This window comes from Dipodomys merriami, unplaced genomic scaffold (genome assembly GCF_024711535.1).
Source record: "Dipodomys merriami isolate MVZ:Mamm:240054 unplaced genomic scaffold, mDipMer1.0.p SCAF_3, whole genome shotgun sequence".
Lineage (NCBI taxonomy): Eukaryota > Metazoa > Chordata > Mammalia > Rodentia > Heteromyidae > Dipodomys > Dipodomys merriami.
Window position 1 is genome coordinate 109,920,202 of NW_027204492.1, and position 22,024 is coordinate 109,942,225.

Sequence of the window (22,024 nt, forward strand, 5' to 3'; positions counted from 1 at the left end):
AGCTGCTGAGACGTTTCTCACTGAAATGTTGAGAAAAGCTGTAATCACACCACTTAGCCTGCACATGCGCACATGCACACGGACTTTTTTTTTTTTAAGTGCTACCACCAGGTCAGTCCTGAGACAGAGATGTTCGGGGTGACTTGGTGTATGAAGAGATGACTTGGGCTTCGAGAAAGCTTGGGAATATCACAAAGGGGCTTTTGGGGGGTGACTTTACTTCCTGTTTTTCAAGGAGAGTGTAGCAGCTTATAGGGCTAGAGGATAAATAGCTCTCCCAACTTCTGAGATCGGGGGTCAAAATAGCATTCAGTAATTGCAAGTTTCTGGCAGGTAGAGATAGAAAGATGAGGGTTTGGGGCCAGACTAAGCGAAGTTTGCCCGAGACCCTATCTGAAAGACAAACTAAAAGCAAAAGGGCCTGGTGTCACTCAAGTGGTAGAGTATCTGCTCAGCAAACTTAGCAAGCTGAGTCCATTACTTTCACCAGGAAAGTCTCTTGCCAGTTCTTTTTTTTTCCGTTCAAAGAAGCCTGGTTTTAATTGTAACCACTTTCTCATTTTTATTTAGTTTCATCATCTATGTGAGGGTTTAGTTTTCCTTGTTCTGGAGCTTTCTCTAAAAGGTTTCTGTCTCTTTCTAGAACTGCTCCATGCATGCAAACAAAGGTATTTTGTAGGTATTCTTTTGAGAAAATGTATTGTCTTGTGCCATTTAGTGTGTTGTTCCGTAAAGCTCTAGTTCATTCATTTCTATTGCTATGCAGTGTTTCCAGTGTTAGACTGTACTACTCTATCATTTTCTTGTTGATGGAACCTTGCATCTTCTCCCATCTGGGACTACTTTAAACAATGCTGCCATTCTTGTACTTCTGCCTGATACATATGTGGGCAAATTTCTTTCTTTCTTTCTTTCTTTTTTTGGGGGGTCCGGTCGTGGGACCTGAACTCTGGGCCTGGGCGCTGTCCCTCAGCTCTTCAGCTCAAGGCTAGCGCTCTACCACTTGAACCACAGCCCCACTTCTGGCTTTTTTCTTTTTGCTTATGTGGTGCTGAGGAATCGAACCCAGGGCCTCAGGCATGCAAGGCAAGCGCTCTACCACTGAGCCACCTTCCTAGCCCCGAAGTCTGCCTCTTATACATACTAGAAATCATGAGTAAACTATTAAAAAATACATTTTGTCCAGGCATCATTGGTTCACAGCTGAAATCCTAACTACTCAGGAGGCTGAGATCTGAGGATCATGTTTTGAAGCCAGCCCGGAAAGGAAGTCTGTGAAACCCTTTAATAAGTTACCAAAAAAGCTGGAATTGGAGCTGTGGCTCAAGTGTTAGAGCACTAGCCTTGAGCAAAAGGAGCTCAGGGACAGAGCCCATGCTCTGAGTTCAAGCTGAAGGACAAGCAAAAAAAAATTGTTTATGACCCAGGAGAAATAGAAGAATTCAACTTATGAGATAATGGAATTTTTTTCAATTTACACACCTAAATTGTAGTTATGGCAATTTACTTGTTCTATATTTTTATGAACATGAAATTGTCAGATGTAACTTTTGTCAATATTGTCAGTATATAATAGGACTTAATTTTTTGTTTTAGTTTGTGTTTCTCTAATCACCAATGAAGTTGAACATTATTTCATACCCTAATTGGGCATACTTCTTATAAAGTGCCTATTCATACCTTCTGCCTATTTTTGAGGAGTTGCCTTTTTCTTTTAAAAAATTTATATGAAGAAAATTCCTCCTAGTAACTGATAAAACAAGCAGACAGTTATTCATATAGACACGTAACAATAAGCCACAGTATTTAACACGTTATAAAATTCAATATCACTGATTCAATATTATAATTACCTTGCTGTTTTACTGAATCTTGTTAATATTTTTAGTTTTTCAAGTTATTCTTTTTATATTTTACCTCTTCCTTTCTAATTTCTAATTTTCCTTAATCCTGAATAAACAATATGGTTAAATGGTATTGATTTGTTTAATATGCTGAATACTAGATACATATTTAATTTTTTTCTTAAAACCATAATTGAGACTGGACTATAATATAGCATATGCACAGTATTTATCACAGCTTAGTGCCAATTTTAATTTTTTGTTTTCTATATTTTCAACTAACTTAAATAGCACTGGAATTTTAGTTTTATACAAAAGTTAGTACATTTACCACCCTTTATTTTCATCTTTGCTAAAGTTATAACGTATAAATAAGTTGCATATATTTCAAAAGTATAATTTGATACATTTTAACATATAGATCTACATATGGACTCACATTAGTGAAACTATTAGCACAATTAAGATATATCCTCTGTGTTTTCTACCTTTCCCTCCTCCCCCATCTGCTCATAATCACTTCTCTGCTTCTGTTCACTATCTAGTTTGTATTTCTAGATTTTAAAAAATTACTTGCCAGCCCTGGAGCTTGAAATCAGGGCCAGGGCACTGATTATGAGCTTTTTTTTGCTCAAAGCTAGTGTTCTACTGCTTGAGCCTGGCTTTTTTTTTTTTTTTTTTTTTTTTTGGTAATTTATTGGAGACAAGAGTCTCACAGACCTTCCTGCCAGAGCTGGCTTCAAACCACAATCCTCAGATCTCAGTCTCCTGTGTAGCTAGGATTATAGGTGTGAGCTACTGTTGCCCAGCTTGTATTTCCTAGAATTTTATATAAGTGGAATCTTTTGTGTCTGGATTCTTTCACTGAGCTGACCAATTATTTTGAGATTTGCCCATGTTTTGTATATCAATATTTTCATCTTTTTAGCTGTTCAGTAATATTCTATAGTTTGTTCATCCATTCACTTGTAATGGGACATTTGGATTGTTTAAAGTTTGGGGCTATGACAAATATTACTTTACTAGCCTTTTTTTTTCCTGCTTGTTGTGGGGCTTGAACTTGGGCCTGGATACTGTCCCTCAGCTCTTCAGCTCAAGGCAAGCTCTCTACCACTTGAGCCACAGCGCCATTTCTGGTTTTCTGGTGTTTTATTGGAGGTAAGAGTCTCATAGACTTTCTTGTCCGGGCTGGCTTTAAACAGTGATTCTCAGATCTCAGCCTCCTGAGTAGTTAGGATTATAGGCATGAGCCACCAGTGCCCAGCATTACTTGGATTTTTAAATGGCATTATGATTCACCAAGTTATATACACATGCGTGGAGTCCTCTATGTAATTACAGGCATAAGCCACTGGCACCCAGCTCATGTATTCTTTTTTTTTTTTTCTTTTTGCTTATGTGGTGCTGAGGAATCGAACCCAGGGCCTCAGGCATGCAAAGCAAGCGTTCTACCACTGAGCCACCTTCCCAGCCCCTCATGTATTCTTTTATGTGGGTAAAGTATCTAGAAATATAATTTCCATGTAGGTCTTTTTTTTTTTTTTGGTTTACGTGTAACTTTATAAGAAGCCACGAGTGGGAGAAAATGAGGGAGGTGGTAACACTGTAACCCCTCTGTACATCACATTTATAATAAAAGGGGGAAAAAAAGAAACCACCAAACTTTTCCTAAGTTTTTGCACCAAACACACACACGCACACACACACACACACACACACACAAAAGCAAGATTTGCACTTTTTTGTTAAATTCATCTCTATTTCATATATTTTAGGTGATTGCAAATGGCATGTTTTAAATTTCAATTTTTGATGGTTTGCTGATAGTTGATTGACTTAATGATCATTTATAGTTTACTTTTTTATAGATTTTTCTACAGAGATGATTTTGTCATCTGTTAATAAAGACAAACTTTTTCTTTCCAATCCCTATACCTTTTGTTTCATTTCGCTTTGATGTACTGATATCGAGAACAATGTTTAATAGTAGTGGAAAGAAGGAACATCTTTTCCTTGTTTATAATCTTACAAAGAATGCATTTGGTCTTTTGCCATTGTGTCAAGGACTAAGTTTTTGTAGTTGTTCTTTATCATTTATAGTATGTTGCATCTCATTCCTAGTTTGCTAAGGTTTTAAAATCAATAGTGCATGCAAAATTTTGTCAAAACATTTTTTTCTTTTTCAGTGTCTTTTGAAAATGTTTTGTTTTGTTTTGCTTTTGTGGTACTGTGGATCAAACCCTTGTGCATGCTCGGCAAACATTCTATCACTTAACTGTATCTCCAGCCTTGAGAAAGGATTCTTCCTCTTCCTCCTCCTCCTCATCCTACTTGTGCTCATCGTTGTCCTCCTCCTCCTCCTCCTCCTCCTCCTCCTCCTCCTCCTCCTCCTCCTCCTCCTCCTCTTCCTCCTCCTCCTCCTCCTCCTCCTCCTCCTCCTCCTCTTCCTCCTCCTCCTTCTTCCTTTCTTTTAAAGTAGTTGACCCTCCTCCTTCTTCCTTTCTTTTAAAGTAGTTGACCAGAGGGTTTCAATTCAATATGTCAGTTTATGAGTTCAGTGCATCTTGATCAGTGTTACCTCTTTCATCATTCTCCTCCAGAGAAATTCTTCTTAATCTTTTAGTATGATGAACTAGAATTGTTTGATTTTCAAATGGTAAGCCAATTGCTTCCTTACAATAAATCCCACCTAATTACTCTACCCTATATTGTTCTTTTCACATGTAGGGTTCAGCTTTTTCAAATTTTAAGCTTTTGTCTACATCTATATGAACTATTAGTAGATTGTTTCCTTTATTATAACAATTTGTTTTGAACTCAGGTTCTCATGGCTGCCAAGCAGGTGCTCTACTGCTGTTTATTGTTGAGATAGGGACTCACTACCTTCTCTAGGCATGTGCGTAGACCACATTTTACTCTTTTAGGGTTCCTATTATGGCTAGGATGACAGGCACATCCTACCACACTCAACTTATTTTCCATTGAGATGGAGTCTCCCAAACTTTCTGGCTGGCCTGGAAAGCTTGATTTTAGCCTCCTACACAGCTGGGATTACAGTTTGCACCACTGTGCCCAGTTGAAAATGGCTGACTGACCTGGCCTTAAACTGTGATCCTTGTGATCTCAGACTCTAAAGTAGTTAGAACCACAGGCATAAGCTACTAGCTCATGATATCTTTTCTGTCATGATTCTGTGTAGTTTACGTATTAAAATAATACTGGTCTCACAAAATAAATTAGAAAAAAAAGCATCAAATGCGGGGCACCAGTGGCTCATGCCTGTAATCCTAGCTACTCAGGAGGCTGAGCTCTGAGGATCTTGGTTCAAAGCCAGCCAGGGCGGGAAAGTCTGTGAGACTCTTTTTTTTTGGGGGGGGGGTCTGGTTGTGGGGCCTGAACTCTGGGCCTGGGCGCTGTCCCTCAGCTCTTCAGCTCAAGGCTAGCGCTCTACCACTTGAGCCACAGCGCCACTTCTGGCTTTTTTCTTTTTGCTTATGTGGTGTTGAGGAATCGAGCCCAGGGCCTCATGCATGCAAGGCAAGCGCTCTACCAATGAGCCACCATCCCAGCCCCCGTGAGAGTCTTATCTCCAATAAACCACCAGAAAACCAGAAGTGGCACTGTGGCTGAAGTGGTAGAGTGCTTGCCTTGAGCTGAATTGCTAAGGGACAGTGCCCAAGCCCAGAGTTCAAGCCCTATGACTGACAAAAAAAAAAAAAAATCAAATAATAGGCCTAAAGTTTAGACTTTCTCTTATGGGTAAAGGAGAAGTACTAGCAAAATTTAAACTTTTTCTTTCTGAAAGATTTCATATAAATATGGAATGAATATAAAAAGCAAATCCTTGAAATCATGGTTATCTGTTTACACTAAATGAAAGTTCCAAGGGCCACATCTATATAGTTAGCCAACAAGAACATAGATCATAGATTGTACTCCTCAAGACCCTTTCATCTTCTACATTGTTCTCTAAGAAAACCTAAACTCATTTTTTTTCATGAACACTTTATTTTTCTTCTCCAAATGGCAACTTCTGTTTTATAGATTATTCTTGTTCTATTCTTCATGTTGGCTTTATAAAACAAACATCTGGAATTTTCCTGGACTGTTACATTCTTGAAATAAAATTCTATTAAAAGATTTGTTGTGGTCCAATGGATAATTTATTATTTTCTTTTGAGTTGATGGAACACTTATTACTGTCACATGCACATTTAAGATTTCAATCCCGATGTAAGCCATCCAACTGACAAATATAATTTCACGAACACAAAATTCATCAAAAATTTTTATAGAAATACTTTCTTGACTATGGCATTGAAAATTTCATAGGGATTACTATCATTTTCAAAGTGAGCTATTGGGAAAACTATTAGTCCACTTAGAAATGAAAATTCCTTAAAAGTTCCATTTGCCATCAAAACTCCCAGAATACCTGGTTTTGAAAGGGTATATTGATAAGGAATTTTGCAGAATTACATTTGGTTCCTGGAATTTTTTGCTAGGGGGAAAAATCTGATTCTTCTATATTGTGTCTCACATAAAGCCTGATACACAACAGGACCCAAATATTCCCACTTTTCACCCTATATGTTTTAAAACAGATCGTGTTAGGGTCCAAATGTTTCCTAGCAGGCTATATTTAAGGTAGTTCTTTTTTTCTGATTAAAAAAAGTGAGGCATACATCAGACCCCTTTTATCTGCAAGGGGATATATTTCATGGCCCCCAGTGGATGCCTGAAACTTCGATAGTATACTTTTATTACTTGCATATATGTATGGTAAACTTTACCATAAATTAGACATCGTTTATTTTCTTGATAGTGGCCATTCTAACTGGGGTGAGGTGGAATCTCAGTGTTGTTTTGATTTGCATGTCTTTTATGGCCAGAAATTTTTAACATTTCTTCATGTGTCATTGGCCAAATGTTGATAAGGATGAAGCCAAAAGGGAACTCTAAGTCTGTTCAACCACTCTCGAAAGCAGTAGGGAGGTTTCTCAAAAAAAACCAAAAACACTAAACATAGAAGTTTTAGAGAAATGAAGAAACTGCCTTGGAGAAGTTTCCTTTGATAAGCTGCTTTGGGTGGACAGAAAAGCCTACAAGCCATAGTCGCAGAACTGACATGGTGAATGTCCCTACGTAAAACAGGAATAAGAACTCAGGAAGGTAGCGAGAACATACCTGAAAGCAGAGAAAGAGCTAGGAAATATAATAAATGGCAAGATCCTGGGCAGTAGAAAAGGCTAAGGTTCTTTTTAAGAACAAGGACATTTAATATTACTCTTTAAAAATATTCTTCTGTATAGTGTTTGTCTATGAGCCACTCAAGCTAGATCTAGCTATCCTCAGGTGTCTCAGGAGTTCATCTGCCTAGGTTTCTCCTAGAGAACCACATGGGCCTAGGTCCCTTGTTTGGGCCATTTTCAGTGTAGAGGTGGGAAAACAACTTCTAAGAAGCTGAACAGAAAAGAATTCAACTGAAGTGAGAATTTGAGGTAATTGAAAAGATTCTCAAAGGGAGTCTAGTAACGTTAAAACTCCCAAGGGTGCAGAGGTTTCATATAATCTTTGTAAGATATAAAGGACAGAATGACATTAGCAGAAAGTCCAAATGGGAGTGACCATATAGCCTAGTGTGCTCAGGACTTCCCTTGCTTGCTGTCGCCTCACAATAACCATCAGTAGTGCTGTACTTCACTTCTGAAGGTGTTCTCATTTGGGCAACAAATCAATATAATCTCTCTAACTCAGAGCTTGAAACTTTAACTACATATTTCATTCATCTAGGGACCTTAACAAATCTTGATGCCGGGATCCAGTCCTCAGAGGTTCTGATTCATTTGTCTATGACATGGGCTCTGGGAATGGTGAAAGCTCCCACGTGTTTGTAGGATGCCAAGGTTGGAAGTCACTACCCGAGCTATAAGCTATGGAAATAGAAACTATTAGAGTAGAAATTGTTCTTTTGGGAAAAGTAATCAAATATGCATTAGCATCAAGAGGTGTTTCTTCTTGTTTCCAGTACAGTTCATAGTAACATCTCCAAACCCTAGATCTGAAGGAAAGAAATATTACAAAGTCTAATCATGTAGTCCAGCAACATATTTAAATATCATCCCTTAATACACTAGTATCTTGAAACTCTGTTATGGACCCAATCCCTGGCAAGGCCAAGTACTGATAGGGCCAGACCCTATAAATATTTGAGATAAATGACCAGCTTAAGAAACAAAATAAGTAACTGTAACCCCTCTGTAATCACTGTATCATGATAAAATAAACATTTAAAAAATAAAACAAGGATTTTTTTGACGAAGCCTATTTCTGAAATAAATGTATTATAATCTCAAAAACAATACATCTCAATTGCAGTGAGAACAGAAAGTAGAGAAACTCTCAGAAAATCAGAAGCAAACCACCTTAGTGACATTGCAATTCCTTAAACATTTTTCTTTTTCTTTGGTACACATACATGCATTCTATATGAAGGTACTTTTATATCAGAATCCTGCTGTACATGTGTGTAGTTTGCTTCTAAATTTAATACTATGTTTTAACTCTTTTTTTTTTTGTGGCCAGTCCTGGGGACTGAACTCAGGGTCTGGGCACTGTCCCTGAGCTTCTTTTGCTCTTGAGCCACAGAGCCACTTCCGGCCTTTTCTGTGTATGTGGTACTGAGGAATCAAACCAGGGCTTCATGCATGCTAGGCAAGCACTCTACCACTAAGCCATATTCCCAGCACCTGTTTTAACTCTCTTTAACCAATTTTTTAAACACTCTGATGACTAGATATAGTCCATGTTATGGATATATGTTATAAAGGAATCAATGTTCTCTTTTTAGATGGGTTGTTGCTAGTTCTTCCCCACTTAGCAACATCAAGTAATTGTACTTGTCATTTTGGCATTTCCACATATGCATTCATTGAACTTCAACCAGATGCACACTCTCTGCTGTGCTGTTACATCCCCTGTGCTTCACATCCCACAGCAATCTTAACAATCTTCATCGTTCCATTTCCCTTCATACACAAAATGTATGTTGACTATTCACTCCTCTTTACGCTCTCCATTCACCCTTACCCCTCCCACTAGTACCCTCACCCAAGGCACGGTCTGTTTTCTGTTTCTGTCATTCTCTTTTTGAGCATCCATTATTGTTTAAAGAGGGTTTCACTTTTTAACCATCACTTTCTGATGGTTACAAAGGGTTGTGATGAGACTCTTTGCACAAAAATATACACTTTCCTATGTCTTCCTGATGGCTTTATTAGAATAATAAAATGCACAAAAGGGTATTCCCAGATTAAAAGTAATGAGTTTTCTTTAAGGCCTATGCTGAACTATTCTGCCTCTGCCTGGGGCTCTCTAGTGCTTATTTTGTGTTCTCACTATCAGTGAGTATTACTATATGGATTTTTATGTTATATATTCTATGTGAACTAGAATAAGGCATTATTCTAAGACAATAGTGATACATATGAAAAAGGTACAAAGCCAGGCACCGGTGGCTCATGTCTGTAATCCTAGCTACTCAGGAGGCTGAGCTCTGAGGATCGAGGTTCAAAGCAGCCCAGGGAAGGAAGTCTGTGACACTCTTATCTCCAATAAACCACCAAAAAACTGGAAGTTGTCTTGTAGCTCAAGTGGTAGAGCACTCGCTTACAGCTGAAGAGCACAAGGACAGAGCCCAAGCCAAGAGTTCAAGCCCCACGATAGACAAAAAAAAGGTATAAATTCTTCAATTTTCACAATGTTGAAGTTATACTCAGGGCTTTGTGCTTGGTAGGTAGTGTTCTACCACTAGAGCTATACCCCCTCCCCAAACCCCCAAATTATATTCTGGTATACCTGTAATCTACTTATCCAACATCTTAAATGAGTTACATTTATTGGGCATAACATTTACAGTGGATTTTGTAAAAATATTTCCACAACCAAATCATCAAACCCATGGGTTCAGCCTTAAGTAGGTTCATGAAAGAGTCAATCACTTCTGCACGCATTTGTGAACTTCCCTAATTTTATCACTCTCAGATTTTGATTTTTAATCACTCCCAGAACTCTACTTTCATTGGCGATCTGGAAGCTGCTTTAAAAGATCTTTCACTTACCCGCCCCCCAAAATGGTCATCTTGTATTTGGTTTGACCGGCAGAGGAATCTTGGCTGGTTAGCACGGGAAATATTCACATTGCGGAAAGGCTCTGAAGGAAGAAAGGAAAAGAAGTTACAGTTAATCATGGGGCACATGAGTCAGCTTCACTTTAAGGCTTTACTCTGAAATGGAGAATTCAAATAACATGGGAAGCCCTAGGGATGGGAAAGGAGAAAGCTAATAGTCATGAGAATAATTTTCTTCAGCGCAAATAACTCCTTTCTCTATGCAATACCATAAAACCAAGGTGGATGGTGACACTCTCAAATGCATTTGAGAATCTTCCTTTCATGCCATATGCTATTCTGGGTAAATAGGAAATAGGTGTGCATCTGGAACAGTTCGGAGAGATTCAGAATTTGATATTCAGACCAACCACAGAGGTGTGACTCACATGTGATATGTCAACATTTCTCCCGAGATTATAGGAGTTTTCTGTGAAGGGAACGATTTGTTTCCATTTAATGCTACAAATGAGCATGGTAGTGGTTGGGGATCAAAATGGAATTTGCGATTCCTTTCTCAAGTTTGCCATTAGCTTTCTTGGTGGCCTTGGGCAATGAATGTTTGCCTTTATAAAAAGTTTAGACAAAATGCTAAAAACAAGAAGAATTCAGAGATGGCAAGAAGACATTTAAGAATACTTTGCCAGCAGGACATGTATGATGCATCAAATGGTTGAAAATTTGCTTATTAAAAACATCTGATGATGAACTCCTAAAATCATTAAAGAAAAAGAATTTTGCTTTTATATTTGAACAAACTTTCTTCCATACCCTGGTGAGAGCAATTTAATACGATTTCTTAAGACTATAAAAGATACTGCATTTATTGAATGGTTTGCTGACATCTATTTTTAACATATGACGAGTGCTGTTCTTGGCACACCTTCAGCATCTCCCCAGAGAATGGTCTGCCAGAGTAATTTGAGAGTAAATATTTTGAGGTATTATCATTCCCAGAAGGTTTTTATTAATGAGGTGCTTATATAGTGTGTCATTTTAAGGCCTGTTACTTTTGATTTCATAATTAGGCCCCAATTATAATGCTACAGTGTGTGTATGGGGGGGGGGAGAAATCAAATTTGTGTTTTGGGGAAATTAGGGGTAGCATTCTTTCTCCATGTGGCTACTGTGTCCAAGGGGACATGATTCAACTCTAAGCAGAATCCCACAGTTCTGCACAAAGAACATTAATGACTGACTGGGGATTGGGTTAAGTGCTTCCTATTTGTAGTCTAATTCAATATCTTGAGAGATAGGTACTATTATTTCTATTTGAGGAACTCATGACACGAAGAAACTGATTGATTCCCTTACGTGTGGGGGCAGGGATGCAAATGACCAGACTCCAAAACTCACAGTCTTAGTTGTACCCTATGCTGCTTCCTCAGAGTACCAAGATATATATGGAGGCACGCATAGTCCTCTGAGTCACAGTGAATTACTTATAGTGCCATTAAAGCTCTTCTTCTGATGTACCCTCATCCTTGCTGATGGCATGAGCCAACTGCCAAGAATAAATGAAAGCTAGCCAGAGTATGATTATTGAAAGGATTATTTTGTATTAGACCCTGCAATAGACAGAATAATACTGCTCCCAAAAACGTATTTTTAAGTTTATGGAATCCTCTAGAGCCTATGAATATGTTGAATTACATGATGAAGGGAAATTAAAGTGGAGAAGGAATTAAGATTGTTAATCAACTGGCTTTGAAATGGGGAGAGAATCGTGAGTTATCTTGTAGGTCTAATGTTATCACTTGACTCCTTAAATGTGGAAGAGAATGAGTCAGAAAAGGAGGCTAGAGTGATGTGACTTGAGAAGAGTTTAGACAGTCATTGCCAACTCTGAAGACGGAGGAAGGGGCTATGAGCCAAGGAATGCTGGCAGCACATAGAGGATGGAAAAGGCAAAGAAAAAGATTCTTCCCTGGAACCTCTAGAAGAAACAGCTTTCCCAACACCTTGATTCTAATCCAGAGAAACACATTTCACATTTCTGACTTCCATTACTTTCAGATAATAAAGTTTCTATTGTTTTAAGCTACTAAATTTGTGGGTTTTACAAACATGATAGGAACTGAATATACTCTGTCTATCAAGTTTATTATCAGGGGTCAGCAATTAAGACACATAAATCTTAAAGTTTTCTTGGAACATAATCATGCTCATTTATTCCTATAGTGTCTATGGTCACTGCATTGACGATTGACTAGCTACAGCTGAGATTATTGGGCCTGAAAGTTTGATAATCCCTTAAGGTAGATTAATCTACCTTACAAATTACAAATATAATGCACTAACTAGGGATGGAGGTTTAATATAAAAATGTACAGAGTTTCTTTGAGGAAAAACAACCCCTCTCACCTTTTTTGCTATTTGGCTAAAAATTTTTTCTCAATAGAGAATGTAGTAATAATCTGGTTAATAGAAGACTCTGATCATTTTTATTCTAGTTAGTTGGCATCCCAGTGTGTGTCATAGGATTGAAAAGCCAAATTGCCTGAGTGTGAAATTAAGGAATAAAAAAAATAGAAGATATTTATGTTGTTCAGGTAAGGAAGAACTTAATTTTAATTTTTGTCCCTCCCTGAAATAAACACTAGAATAATTTCCAGCTTTCATTTCTTAAGGTTGTTTTTCTGTTCTTTTCTTAGGTCCCTCCTTCCTTCTCTCAGCTGGGGAACTCCTGGGATTGGCAACGTGTGCAGTCCAAGAGGAAGCCAGGCCAATGTGCTGCTCTGCCATGTGTCAGTCAGCCAGCTACTCCCAATTAGCCTCAGCTGGACCACTTCCTATTTAGGTCACCTCCCTTCAGAAATGTGTGACAGGGGTAGATACTGCTGGAATAGTGTCTTCTTCCATTTGAACTTGATTACAGAGTGCCATTCTTGTGTGGCAAGAGCTGTTTGTGGTAACTAATACTGTAGAATGCTATTTAGGAAAGCGTTCCATTTTGACGAAGCTCCCCTGGTGACAGGCCAGTGAACTTTCCTACCACTCAAATTAGGATGCTGAAAGTGTCAACTAGATCTACTTGTGTTATTCAGAACAAATAACTGGGATCCCTTGACTTTCTTTATTTCATAACCCGGAATTTCTAGGGAGTCTTTGTAGAATGATTCTGCATACATTAGCTTCTCACGTAGAATTTAAAGCATATTTCCAACATTTTAAATAGCCATCCCTGAAGCTAAGTGCAATATTGTCACTTAAGTAGTGGATTTGAGATGAGGGGGTGTATGAGGTGACACTGTTTCCTACTTATGTTTCTGAAGGAAGCAAGAATCTAGCTATCAGTGTTTGGAGAATGTTTTCAGTGACTCTGGAAAGCAATGGTTTTGTCAAATGTAGAAGCAACAAGAATCAAAATTTCCTCTTTAGGCTGGTGGCTTAGTGGTAGAGTGCTTGTCTCACATGCTTGAAGCCCTGGGTTCGATTCCTTAGTACCACATAAACAGAAAAGGCCAGAAGTGGCACTGTGGCTCAAGTAATAGAGTGCTGGTCTTGAGCAAAAGAAGCCCAGGGGACAGTGCCCAGGCCCTGAGTTCAAGCCCCAAATTTCCTGTTTAGATAATGAGTCTTTTTTTAAAAAACAAGAAGTTTATTTAAAGAACAAGACGTTTGACTTGAACCGAAAACTATCTAGGATTCTTTTTTTTAAGAGTAATTTACCCCTACTTAAAGACAGATTGCCCTACATGTAACAGCTATGTACAAAAAAGTTATAAAATTGTCCTTGGTTTTACAATGATAAATGAAAACATTAAAATTCTCCAATCAAACAAGGTATGCAAGGATTTTTGTTGTTTTTTTCTTTTTTCTTTGTTAAAGCAGTGAGAGCAAAATAACTTACTGAAATATAAAGATAAAAGCTAAATGAGCATGCCACGAATGGCGAAGGGGGATATTTTCACAGGACCAGTATTTTTCCCCATCCCATCTCCATTTGATGTCAATCAAAATATACCATTGGCCATTTAGCTTAAAAGAAAAAAAAGAAAAAGAAAAAAGAAAAGCAATATGCTCGTGCACATACACCAGTTACTTTATATACAATAAAGGAATGGGGAAGGGGAAGATGAAAGAATAGAGAAAACTATACTGTAGTAGTCAGGATGTGGTGGAACCAAATTGCAGTTTTCTAATTAAGAATATATTCTTGGTCTGTAAGAACAAAGTTCTGGAGCAAAGTAGCAGGTTCCCTTTTGTAGTAGACACCTCCTGTCTGCTGCTGGAACTCCTCAATTGTATCTCCATCTTCCATTTCCAACTGTGCCAGTGTGCCTGTGTCATTGATTGGCCACCCATCAAATCGGAATCTGACCTGCCTCATTGACAAACCCTGTCGTTCACAATAGGCTTTCATTAGTTTACTAAGTGGTGTGTGCCTCTTCATCTTGAACTGCACCACAGAACCATCGTGCCCCCCCACCTTCAAATTAATATGATCGTTGTTCTCAGTCTTGACTCCTTCAATTTTAGTATATGTGCTGCCGAAGCGAGCACATGTTGAGTCTTTTTTGACAAAGAGAGCTTACTCTTTCCATTCAGGCTAGCCTCTGGGATACCCCTATCTATTCTGCTTTGGCAGGGGAAAGGGTTGGAGTTAGAATTGGTAAGCAGGAGACAGGAAAGTTACCCGTAAGGGTATGTGTATGTGTTTGTGCATGTGTGAGGTAATGGGGGAAGGAAGATCTTGGGGAGTTTCCCTGATACTTCTTCCAATTGCTTTAAACCAATCATTGTTCAGGCTTTTTACAAAACAACTTTATTGAAATATACTTCTCCTGCCATGTAATACCCACTTAATTGTACAATTCAATAGTCTTCATGTATTCACAGTTATACAACCATCATTACAATTTTAACACATTTTCATCCCTTCAAAAGAGACCTCATGCATCTCAGAAGTCACTACCATCTTCATCCACCCCAGTGTGTAGGAAAAGGTTAATCTCCTTTCTGCCTCCACAGAGTCCCCCTTTCTAGACATTGCATAATTACTGCTATCCCTGTCGCTGTTCAATTCTTAGATGTTCTTTGGGAAACTGGGGATCTAACTTAGTGGGAACTGATGCCAGACATACAGCCTTTGGCCACTCCAAATCTAAATCAAAGTGTAAAAAGGAAACTCAGAAATGATGATTGTGTTTCCAAGAGAAGAAAGAGAAAATATAATAGAGATTCAATAGCAGTTGTTAAATTAGTTTCCCTTTAGAGTAATCTTAAATAATTTTCTAATTAAACCAGGAAGCAACATAAAATGTTTTTCCATGGATCTGAATGTGCTTAGCAGGTCGGCCTTCAGATTCCCTAAATTGAGGACTATTACTCTTTGGCTTTCAGGAAACTGAAGTATAATGAGAAGGCAAATGAAACAACATTCTTATGAAGGAAAATAAGTCTCTCAAGAGTATGAAAAAGAGATTAAAATAATAGTCAGTATTAGGTAACCAAGCATATTTTTAAGGACTGCATAATTATTTGGAAGAAAATGGAACTATCTTCAGTTACCACAGATAATAGGTTTGCTAAGACATGTGTGTGTGTGTGTATGTGTGTGTGTGTGTGTGTGTGTGTGTGTATGTGTGTGTGATTTCCCATTTCACACACATACACACAAATCTGCTTTAAATCACTTCATATATATATATATATATATATATATATATATATATATATATATAATTTTGGCTTGATGCTACAGAAGATTCGACAAGGGAACTATATAAATTAAAATGTTGACATCTTAAAGAGCTGTCAGAGATTTACCTTGTTCCAAAAACTCTAGACAGAAAGGCTTTAGGATCATAGAAAGTACTTCAATATCATTTTCAAAACCCAGTATAGCTTTACAGCTATTGTTATTCAAGATAGTGCAGCTTAACATTTTCTCTGAACAGTAAGCATGATTGGGCCTGGACCTAGCTATATCTAGCTATCACTTGAAGGGCTTGGAGTTTTATTCCTTGCACTTCAAAGTATGAAGAAGAAAAAAAAAACCCAAACACTTCACCGTTATTTATTTTAAATGACTATAGCCAACATTGGAGCTTAGATGTTTGCTTTTGTTTTTTAGGTTTTGAGTTAAGCACTAAAATAATGCAAAGAATGTTAATACATACTTTAGAACAGGGTTGAGCAACAAACTTTCTTTTTTGCCATCCTACATCTTAATCCTTGCTGAATTTAAGGTGGAAATAGTGTTGGGATTTTTTTCCTTACTCCTGAAGGAAGGACATTTTGCTCATGGTTATTTCCTCTCTTCCACTGTTGGGGCACCAGAGCCAAGCCTTACATCAGAGGCGACTGTTTGCACTAGGAAAGTTTTGGTAAAATACGACTGGCCCTATACGCTTGTTACAAGGCGCTTTGGGTTACTCACTTAAGTCTTTAAAAGCTATATTTTGACCATTTGGAGGAAAATGATGAGTTGAAGAAAGCTTATGTCTGCCAAGGAATGGGAGGGAGTGTGAGACACAGGAACTCAAGTTCCCAGATCATCAGAAACTTTCTGGAACTACTGTCCAGGCTCTTTGGACCTTTCAAATTCTGGTTAGTTAGCAAAGCAAATATCCTCCATAGTTACAGATAGGGAGTAAGCTTAGGATGAAGTATGGAACAGATAAGGCTGTCCATCAATAGCCTTTTATTGATGAAAAAAACCCACAAAAACTCTACTGTTGACCTTAGGTATCCTGAATCATTCATTGCAGGATATAATCCTAAGACTCCCTACCAAACCTGGGAGCTTCCTTTCAGGGAGTGGCCAAGGTCATTTTTCAGTGCAGAAGGGAAATTATTTACCAAGAGATATTTGGGAATAGAAAGGAAGTATTCCTAGGTGCTGTTCCCAACATGTGTTATTTCTGAGGGCCAAAGAAATGATCTATAGGGGTGGACAAGTGAATTTCATGATTCAAAGGCTTTCTTATAGTAATATATATATATATATATATATATATATATAATATATATATATGAAGAAAAGAAACAAAAAAGGAAAACTTTGATGGTGAATTTGTTTTCATTTCCCAATGAGATCTTGAGGACTTCTGAGGCTAGGGAAATAAATTCTGTTGAGACATTGTCTCCTTTTTCACAGTGCCTTGAGGGTCTCATAGTAGGGACAAAGTAGACACAGACATTAGATAATTTCAAGTGGAGTTCTCTGCTCTCACTTTTTCTCTGAATACATGGAATTCAAGATTGCAACCGACAGAAAAAATAGGGCCACACATATTCTCCTGAGAATGAGTCCAGGACCGCATAGATCTCATGCCTTGAGGCAAATGTTTCAGCCACCCCCTAAAGTCACGCAAAGATGCTCCTCAACTTTTGCCATCTCTTTTGCAGGAATGCTTTATTATCTTTTCGTAGGTGTACAAAGGAGTTACCATTCTCTGAAGCAGTTTATAAATACAGTATATCTTGATCAATGTCACTTGCCCTTCCCAACCCACCCCTTAAGTTTTACCTTTTCTTTCTTTTTTTTTTTTTTTAGTACACTTCCATCTGTTGCATGGAAACCAGCAGAAAAAATGGAAAATATTTTAGAAACACATGTACAAGTAAGGTCATGAGTGCTCAAGCAACTTATTGGGAAGAAGTTGCTTTTAGTTCATTTTCAAGAGATGTAAAAATGTCCAACTCAGTAGTTATTTCTGATTAGCTTTGACTCCTCTTTTCCATTGTCACCTAAATTGACTGGACTAAGCTTTCAAAGTGACTCATTTTCTATGACTTGGTATCATGTCACATGATTATTTCTACAAATATGATAGAACAACATGTTTCCATTTTTCTCCCAGTGATTTTACACAGTAAAATGCGTTAGCTTTTTAATAATAAAATGGATTATGACCAGCCAATATACTTTTTCAACCTTAAACCCTCAGCAAAATATTTCTTCATTTATTTACTTCTCAAATAGAATGAATGAGACTTCAAAAATGCAGGATGGTCTTGAAATAATCCTAACAACTGCCATAAGCCCCAACCTAATGATTTCTCAATAGCTTGCTAAAAGACTAAACAGAACAGTAAAGATTATTTTTTGAAAAGGCTACAGAATTTTTTGTTTGTTGAAATTGGGTTTGGTTAAACTTTTACTGATAAACTATTAAGTAATCACACTGAGTGGCTTCTTATTGCTTCTACTCAGTATAAACACAAAATGACTTATGCGAATGCCTCATTTGGGTAACTTATGAAACTTGAGTAGTCTTTTCAGGAATAACAATGCCCTGAGAGTATCTTGTTCTTTCTGAAAAAACAAGATTTTCCTATTATGTTAGTAAAATTGTTGCAATCTGGATAGGCACTGTAATTTCTGTTGAGGGAATTTATGAAGAAATTTGAGATGCCGTGCTGATCTAAACCAAGTAAACCCTTAAGAGCTGTTTTTCTTATTGATATCAAGTTGTCTTTCCATTTCTTGCCCGTTTTAGCCTTTGCTTACTGGGAGAGGTTGGCTTAAGAGGTATACATATGGTCTACATTTGCAGTGAGAATAAGAAGGGGTTCACTGCTTTTTGGAGTCAAAAAGTGTACTTACTATATTATTATGAAATTCTTTTTCCTCTCAACATGGAAATAAGCAGTATTGGGAGCCAGTGGTTCACACCTTTAATCCTAGCTACTCAGGAGGCTGAGATGTGAGGATTGCAAGCCAACCTAGGCAGGAAAGTCCTGGGCAGGAGATTTTTTTTGCAGGGGGGCCGGGGGTCTGGTCATGGGACCTGAACTCTGGGCCTGGGCGCTGTCCCTCAGCTCTTCAGCTCAAGGCTAGTGCTCTGGGCAGGAGATTTTTTTTATCTCCAATTAGCTGCCAAAAATGCTGGAAGTGGAGCTGTGGCTCAATGGTAATGTGGTAAAATGTCAGCCTTTGGTTGGAAAATGCTAAGAGATGAGCCCTGAGTTTAAGCCCCAGCATTGAATCAAAAAATGTCCCAAATAATTGCCTAAATATTATCTTCTCATATGCTTTAGTGGGTAGTGACATGGCTCCTTGCCATCATTTTGTTGTTGTTGTTGTTGTTGTTTTTGGGTCTGGTCGTGGGGCCTGAACTCTGGGCCTGGGCGCTGTCCCTCAGCTCTTCAGCTCAAGGCTAGCGCTCTACCACTTGAGTCACAGCGCCACTTCCAGCTTTTTTCTTTTTTGCTTATGTGGTGCTGAGGAATCAAACCCAGGGCCTCATGCATGCAAGGCAAGCGCTCTACCACTGAGCCACCTTCCCAGCCCCTTGCCATCATTTTGTAAGATAAGGAATCATTTTTCTTTCTAGCTGCCCAAATCAGAAAACCTAATTAGAAACAATGTAAACCAGGGTTATCTGAACTTTAATGAGGCCAGGATCTACCTGGGGCTCTTGCTAAGAATGTAGATTCTGATTTGGTGTGTGGAACAGACAGAGATCCTGGAATTCTGATAAGCTGCCAGGAATGAAGATGCTTCAGGAGATCATAGTGCACTGTGAGTTCCAGGGGCTTAAACAGTAAGAATCTTTATTGCTCCCAGTAACAAGTCCAGAAGAAGAAAGTTAGACGGTTGGTTGTTCCAGTGGTTCAACAGGATCATCAATAATTCTGTTTCTTTCTGCTCTTCCATATGCTTGTCCCCTCATGGCTACAAAATAAATGCAGTTGATCCTTTCTTTTTTCCTTTTTTTTTTTTTTTTTTTTTTTTTTTGGTCAGTTGAACTCTGGGCCGGGGCACTGTCCCTCAGCTCTTCAGCTCAAGGCTAGCACTCTACCAGTAGAACCACAGCACCATGTCTGGTTTTCTGGTGGTTAATTGAAGATAAAAGTCTCACAGACTTTGCTCCCTGGGCTGGCTTTGAACTGCCATCCTCAGATCGCAGCCTCCTGAGTAACTAGGATTATAGATGCAAGCTACCAATGCCCAGACTACTAGGTCTCACTATCATTTCTTCAGCCATAGATAAAGGTTGGAAAAGCCAATTCTCCCTTTGTTTCTCTATGAGTAAAGAACCTTTTCTGGAAGGTCACCCATCATGTCCCATTGGTCAGAATTGTGTGAGTCCAAACCAATTGCTAGCAAGAAAAATAGTTCTGATTGCCTTTGACTACCTAATACTCATCCTATGGTACTGGGAAGGCCCATCCTGAATCTCCTTGAAATAAATAGCTGCCTGAGTAAAGATCAGGTTCTACTTGTTAGGAAGAAAGAAGGGAGATGACTGGGGTCTTGGTTAAAAGTGTCAATAGTGTCTGCCACAGGGAATATTCAGCACTGGATGTTTAATTTATATGGCCAGTGAAAGAATTCAAATTACATCACATCAAATGTCATTGAGATGAAAAATTCTCTATAACTTTGTGTTCAATCTCCAGCCAATGGATAACACAATCTAAACAACATTCAGTGTCATAAGCAGGGCCAATTCTAGTGAAACTAGTGAAGTCAATTATTTGTTGGTTTTTTTTTTAAGTCGTTGTCCAGTTGGGTGGCCTCCCATCAACCCATTCTCCAAGTGTAGAAATTGAGTACCAACATCTGGCCTGTCTTACCTTCCCAAGGCCCTCCTTTCAACCCTCCTTTCCCAGGCTGAGCTCCAGCTTCAGGACAACAGGACAGAAAAGAGCACACTCTCAGGGTACTCATAAGTGCTAATGCCAGCTTCCAATGGATTCATTTCTCTCCTTCCCCAAACGTCTACATTTTCATGCAGTCTAGCCTTGAGGACTGGTCTGGTTCATCCTAGCTATGTAGGAGGCTGAGATTGTGAGGATCAATGTTCCAGGCCTACCTGGGCAGAAAAGTTCACAGAACCCCATCTCAACCACCCCCACCACAACAAAATCTGGGCGTGTGGCTTATGTTTGTCATCCCAGGTACTACAGGAAGTGTAAAGAAGAATATCAGTATCTAGGCCTACAAAGGACAGGGGAAAGTACAGAGGGATGGGGAACAGGATTAGCTGTCCTTCCCACCTGGAAACTCAGCCACTTTAATGAGGGGACAGGGCCCCGCCCAGTCACCCATTATTGCCCACTAAAACAGCCTCTAGCCTTCTTCTACCTCTCTCCCTTGGAGCCCTCCTTCTCATACATGTATGATTTCCTTACAGCATACCTCCCACCAAGGATGATATTCAGGGCCTTGCCCATGCTAGACAAATACTCTGCTACTGAGCCTCACCTCTAATGCTTGGCATGTTTTACATTCTACTTCTCAGTTATGTTCTTTGTTGACTTGCCTTTCCCTATCTTAGACATGCCAGCGTGCTTTTGGAGGCAGGAGTCTGGCTCATCCCTATAGCTCTTACTGTACTCCACCAGTGCCTGTCCGTGCCTGGGCATCAGTTTATCTACCTCCTCTTTCTCCTTTGCAGTTTATGATACAAAGATAGAAGCTATAGAGTGTGTGGGTGGGAGAAGGGGAATTAAAAGTGCAGGCTTTAGGGTTCTAGGTTCAAATCTCCTCCCTGCCAATTTTCAGCTGCCACCTTGGGCAATTTTTTGATCCACCCTGTGCCTCTACCTCCTCATCTGTGAAATGGGATGATGTAGGGGATGAAAGGGGCAAATATAAAGCATTTAGCATAGCACCGAATAAGTACTATGTAACTTAGGAAGTGCTCGATACATGTTGATGACAACTCTATGAAATATTTTTTGCAGTGCTAGGGATGGAACTCAGGGTGTCATATATACCAGGCACACACTTTACCACTGAGTTACATTCCCAGCTCCTGGATTTTTTTTTGAGACAATGTCTCACTGTGATGCTCAGGTTGGCCTTAAATTTATGATCATTGTGCCTTAGTCTGCCAAGTACTCGGATTACAGGTATGTACCACAATGCCCAACGAGAATTTGACTTTTTGAAGTTTAGTTCATTTCAGCTCCACGACTGAGAGCAAGCAGAGAAAAGAACTCAGGAGACTTACCTGTGCTAGGCGGACAGTCATAATGGCAACCCTGGTGCTCATGCTGATAACCAGTGGCTTAGTGATGGGTTTGGGGGGAATATTTTTATTATCTTTA

The 22,024-nt window shown here is 38.8% G+C and overlaps 1 long non-coding RNA gene across 1 annotated transcript in view; it reads right to left on the reverse strand.

Moving 5' to 3' along the window:
* Window positions 1-9,970: 9,970 nt before the first annotated feature.
* Window positions 9,971-22,024, reverse strand: part of LOC138839708 (uncharacterized) — a 90,062-nt gene continuing 78,008 nt past the window's right edge. The window contains exon 3 of the long non-coding RNA XR_011376014.1: window positions 9,971-10,056. This is a non-coding gene — a long non-coding RNA (uncharacterized lncRNA). The remainder of the gene's footprint in view (window positions 10,057-22,024) is intronic.